This window comes from Bos indicus x Bos taurus, chromosome X, assembly GCF_003369695.1.
Source record: "Bos indicus x Bos taurus breed Angus x Brahman F1 hybrid chromosome X, Bos_hybrid_MaternalHap_v2.0, whole genome shotgun sequence".
NCBI lineage: Eukaryota > Metazoa > Chordata > Mammalia > Artiodactyla > Bovidae > Bos > Bos indicus x Bos taurus.
In genome coordinates, this window is record NC_040105.1 from 67,090,749 (window position 1) to 67,096,504 (window position 5,756).

The window sequence follows — 5,756 nt, forward strand, 5'->3', positions numbered from 1 at the left end:
GTTTCTTTCCTTGTAATTGACATCTAGTCTCATAGCATTGTGGTCAGGAAAAATGCTTAGTATGATTTCAATCTTCTTAAATTTAGACTTCTTTGTGGCCTAACATGTCCTCTTAGTGTTATTTTTACAGTCATTTCTCTTTATTTTTTTCTATTCATTGTAGGTTTTTGGTTTGTGGTTCCCAAGAGATTCATATATATTAGCTTGTAGTCATCTATTTTAAGCTGCTGCTGCTGCTGCTGCTAAGTCACTTCAGTCGTGTCCGACTCTGTGTGACCCCATAGACGGCAGCCCACCAGGCTCCCCCGTCCCTGGGATTCTCCAGGCAAGAACACTGGAGTGGGTTGCCATTTCCTTCTCCAATGCATGAAAGTGAAAATTGAAAGTGAAGTCGCTCAGTCGTGTCCGACCCTCAGCAACCCTATGGACTGCAGCCTACCAAGCTCCTCCGTCCATGGGATTTTCCAGGCAGGAGTACTGGAGTGGGGTGCCATTGCCTTCTCCTGATAGCCACTTAAATTTGAAGGCATTCAAAAAATACTCTATTTTTATCCCCCAACCTACATTTTATGTTTTTGATGATATATTTTGTCAATACATCTTTTGATTTTGTGTCTCCCTTAACTAGTTATTTTAGTCATGGTTGACTGTACTATGTTTTTTAACCTATATACTAGCTTTTTAATTGCCTTTATCAATGAGATATTTTCTTTCATATATTTTATTTTAGTAGTGGCCTTTTGTTTAACTTAAAAATGTACTTTAAATTTTCTTAAAAGGCCAGTTTAGTGGTGATGAACTCCTCTAGTTGTGAATATCTGAGAAACTCTTTATCTGTCCTTCAATTATGAATGATTACTGCACTGAATTGATTATTCTAGGTTGTAAGTTTTTTCCTTTCAGTACTTTAAGTATATCCTGCCACTGCACTATGACCTGTAAATTTGTAAAGTTTCTGCTGAAAATTTTGCTGATAATTTTATTGGGTTTCTTTTCTATATGATTAGTTATTTTTTTCTTCTTTTGCTGCCTTTAAGATTATCTCTTTAACTTCTGCCATTTTAATTGTGATGACTTGGGTTCATCTTTTTGGGACTCTCTGTGCATCCTGTACCTGGATGTCTGTTTCCTTCCCCAGGTTAGGGAAGTTTTCAGCCATTATTTCTTCAAATAAGTCTTCCATCCCTTCCTGTGTCTCTTCTCCTTCTGGGACCCATATAATGTGAATCTTAGGACACTCGATGTTGTCCCAGAGGTCCCTTAAACTATCGTCACTTTAAAAAATTCTTTTTTTTTTTTTCCTGTTATGATTGAGTGATTTCCACTATTCTGTCTTCTTGATTACTTATCCATTCTTCTGTATCGTGTAATCTGTTGTTGATTACCTTTAGAATATATTTTATTTCAGTCATTATATTATTCAGTTCTGGTTTGTTCTTCCCTATATTTTTAAAACCTTTGTTGAAGTTCTCACTGAGTTCCTCCACTCTGCTGAGTTCAGTGAGTATCTTCATGATTGTTTTTTGAACTCTTTATTATGTAAATTATTTCTCTCCATTTCATTGGGGTTTTATTTTTCTGGGCTTTTATTTTGTTCCTCCATTTGGAACATATTCCTGACTCCTCATTTTGTGTGCTTTTGGTCTTTGCTTCTGTGAATAGGTGAAGGAGGGCCTTGTGTGGGAGCATCCCCTGTGTAGAATGCTTGCACCTGAAAGCTTTGGCAGATTAGTAGAACTGGAGTGGGCATGAGCCAAAGGAAGTCCCTGGGGAGTGCTGAACTGAGGCAACCTTGGCAGGGTGACTTGAGCTGAAGAGGGTTGGACTGGTGGTGATTCCCAGAGAGTGATGTTCCTGAGACCACCTTGATGGGAAGGCTGGAGCTGGAACAGCCCTGGGCCAGGGTAATTCCTTGTGGGGTGTGCCACATTGGAGCCACTTTGGTAAAACAGCTGGGGCTAGAGTGGGCTTGGGCTGGATACAATCTCAGGAAGTGTTGTAACAAGGCCTCCATGGCAGAACAGCTAGAGCTGGATTAGGCACAAGCCTGGGAGTGGCTGGGGGTGACTTCACCTGAGATTGCCCTTGGTGAAATGGCTAGAACTGGAGTGGGCATGGGCCTGAGGGAATGCCTGGGGAACTCAAACAATGGCGTTCACTGATAACTCCAACCCTGGTGAGACCTCCAATTTCCTGCCCATTAACCCAAAGCTCTAGGGTTAGTGACTAGATTTCCTTTACCTATAGTCTAGATGACTTTTAAATTGCTGTTTTTTTTTCACTGTGTCTCAAGGTGGGTGAGTCTGTGCTCTGACTCCTCAGCAATATCCCTCCCTACCACAGATCTCCACATCAGGGGTGAGTCCTTGTAAATTCCATGTTCCCATCTCTTCTACCTATTTCTATGTTATGCTTCTCATTGCAGTAGCAGTTCAATCAGCCAATTAGTTGTTCTTTGGCAGGAATTGCTCTATATGTGAGGAGGCAAGCTCAGGGTCTTCCTATGCTGTTATCTTTGACCCCTCTTTCAAAAGTTTTGCACTTTTTTGTTAAATTTGTCATGCGAGTGTATGTTCCTCGGTTCTTTGTCTCATCACAACAAAGATTTGGAGCGATGAACATTAAAGCCCTCGGTACGTCACAGCTCTCGGGTCTTGGACAAACCATGCTACAGCTCTTAGGCAAATCAGTGTTACAGCTCCATTTTATTTAGAAGATAGCAGGAGAATCCAAGACTCAAAGAGAAGACAGTGGAGGAGTGCGTGGGGAGGGAGGGGGAGAGAGAGAGAGAGCACACGCATGTGGGAGAGAGAGTCCATGAGAATGCGCTTTGGCTCCTCCTTTTATATGTTTTTTCTTCCACCTGGGCCTGCCCTATGCAAATTGGGCTCAGCCAGGAGTGCTGTTTGTTCTGCCTGAAGTCTTCACTCTGGTCCTCGGACCTTCTTTTGACCTTCCTTGTGTTTTAGCCACCGCCATTTTGGACTCCTTTTCCCTATTCTACCTACCTAACAAATTGATCTTAAATATGAGGAGAGGCAGTGGCCGAGTGTGCGGGCTCTGGGGGGCGGCCAGGGTCGCTCCAAGCCACCGGGGCCACCCGCCCTGGTCACGTGAGGGGCGGTCATGCCTGCAGGGGGCAGCGTCCGGCTCGCCTCTGGGCACGCCTGTGACCTGCGCACAGCGCTCAGCACCTGTGCTCTGTGGTGCAGGTCTACCCAGAGCCCCGGAACAAGGGCGAGTGCCTGAGCAACATTCACAAGTTCCTGCGAGGCTGCCGGGTGTCCCTGCAGCTGGAGACGTCTGATGCAAACAATTTGTATCAGGGGCAGAATTTCAACAAGCTCCTCAGCTCCTTAGTGACGCTGAATAAAGTAACAGCAGACATCGGCCTGGGGAGCGACTCCATGTGCGCCTGGCCCTCCTCCCACCAGATCAAGTCTTCTGACTCCCTGGGACTGCAGCCTTCACGGTAGGACTTCACAGTTGTTCCAGGGCCAGTACCGCAGTTTGGACATGAGCGATAATAGCGACAATCAGCTGGTCATCAGAGCCAAGTTTAACTTCCAGCAGACGAATGAAGACAAGGTGTCCTTCACGAAAGGAGACATCATCCACGTCACTTGGGTGGAGGAGGGGGGCTGGTGGGAGGGCACACACAACGGCAGGACTAGCTGGTTCCCCAGCAACTACTTACCCGGAATCTTGAAGAGCCCTCTCAAAGGATTTGATACGACTGCCATTAACAAAAGCTGTTACAATGTGGTGCTACAGAATATTTTGGAAATAGAAAATGAATATTCTAAAGAACTTCAAACTGCTTTCAATCTACCTACGGCCCCTGCAGACCAGTGAGAAGTTAAGTTCAGCAAACACTTCATATTTAATGGGAAATCTAGAAGAAATATGTTTTTTTTTTTTCCAGCAAATACTTGTACAGTCTTTAGAAGAATGCACCAAGATGCCAGAGACCCAACAGAGGGTTGGGGGCTGCTTCCTCAGCTTGATGCCACAAACGAAGACCCTGTACCTGGCGTACTGTGCCAACCACTGTTCACGGTCAGCATTCTCATGGAGCACAGTGAGGAGCTGGGAGAGTTCATAGAGATGAAGGGTGCCAGCAGCCCAGGGATTCTCATGCTGACCACTGGCGTCACTGTCCACATGTGCCTAGACAAGTACCCTGCGCTGCTCAAGGAGCTGGAGAGACACATGAAGGATTATCACCCAGACAGACAAGATATTCAGAAATCCATGACCGCCTTCAAAAACCACTCAGTGCAGTGTTAGGAGGTGTGGAAGAGGAAGGAGTTGGAGCTGCAGATCCTAACAGGGGCCATCCGGAGCTGGGAGGGCGACAACATCAAGACCCTGGGCAGCGTTGTTTACATGTCTCAGGTCCTGATCCTGTGTGCCAGCAGTGAGGAAAAGAATGAAAGCCATCTACTCTTTCCAAATATTTTGCTAATGTTGTCTGTCAGTCCTAGGATGAGTGGTTTTATATATCAAGGAAAGCTACCAACTACAGGAATGACAATCACAAAGCTTGAGAACAGTGAAAAATCATAGAAATGCGTTTGAAATATCAGGGAGCATGAGCAAGCGGATCTTGGTGTCCTGCAATAACCAGCAGGACCTCCACGAGTTGGTGGACCATCTGCAGAAGCAGACGAAGGTCACCCTGGCAGGAAACCCCACCATCAAGCCTCACTCTGTGCTGTCTCACACCCTTGCTTCCCACTTCATCACCTGGTCCAGCAAGCATGTGGACAGCAAGCCTGTGCTGCTGACGCCCGCCTACCACATGCTGCCCCACACACCCCCCACCACCACCGCACTCCACACACCACCATCAATCAACAGGGGGCCCCTAGAGCCTCCAAAGACCCCCAAGCCCTGGAGCCTGAGCTGCCTGTGACCCGCACCCCCGCCTGCAGCCCTTGGCTGCCCTCTGCTACAAAGAGGACCTGAGCAAGAGTCCCAAGACCATGAAGAAGCTGCTCCCCAAGCGCAGGCCTGAGCGGAAGCTTTCGGACAAGGAGTTCGCGCTGAGGAAAAATACAGCTGCGCTGGAGGAGGATGCCCAGATCCTGAAGGTCATCAAGGCTTACTGCACCAGCACCAAGACATGGCAGACATTCAACTCAAGTTCATGCAAATAATCTGCTCCACAACTTTTGCTTCCAGAAGAAGAGAAAATTATAGTTGAAGAAATTAAAAGTAACGGTCAGACAGTGACAGAAGAAAAGAGTCTCACTGACACCGTTTACGTGCTAAAAGATGAGGTCCAGGAGTTACGACAGGACAAGATGAAGGAGTCTCTGGAGGAGAAGCAGAGAGCCCGCGAAGACCTGGAGAAGCTGGTGAGGAAGGTTCTCAAGAATGTGAACGACCCTGCTTGTGATGAGATGAACCTCTGAGGGGCGTCCTGGTGCTTCATCAAGACCGATTATGAGACTGAGCCAGAGCCCCGCGACCCTGGGCCCATGACATTCAGGGCTACAGGGAGGGGCTGCACAGCCACTGCTTTCCGCGCGTGGAGACGTGCAGCATGGGGCGGCTGTGAGGTACAGGCGCTGAGGCCAGACTGCATGTCTTCCCCTCCACATCCATCCAGTACCTCGTTTTGCAATAAGTGCAGTGATGGCATCTGGACTTGCAGGCTCCTAGTGAACATGTGTAAATATTATGTATACATTCCCTGTAAATGCCCCATTCTGAATGCATACGACGGTGGTTCTGTCTGGGCTGACTCC

General features: G+C 47.1%; 1 pseudogene; it reads left to right on the top strand.

Annotated features, from left to right (window-relative positions):
* Positions 1-3,234: 3,234 nt before the first annotated feature.
* On the top strand, positions 3,235-5,420 carry LOC113887719 (annotated as a pseudogene).
* Positions 5,421-5,756: the final 336 nt, after the last annotated feature.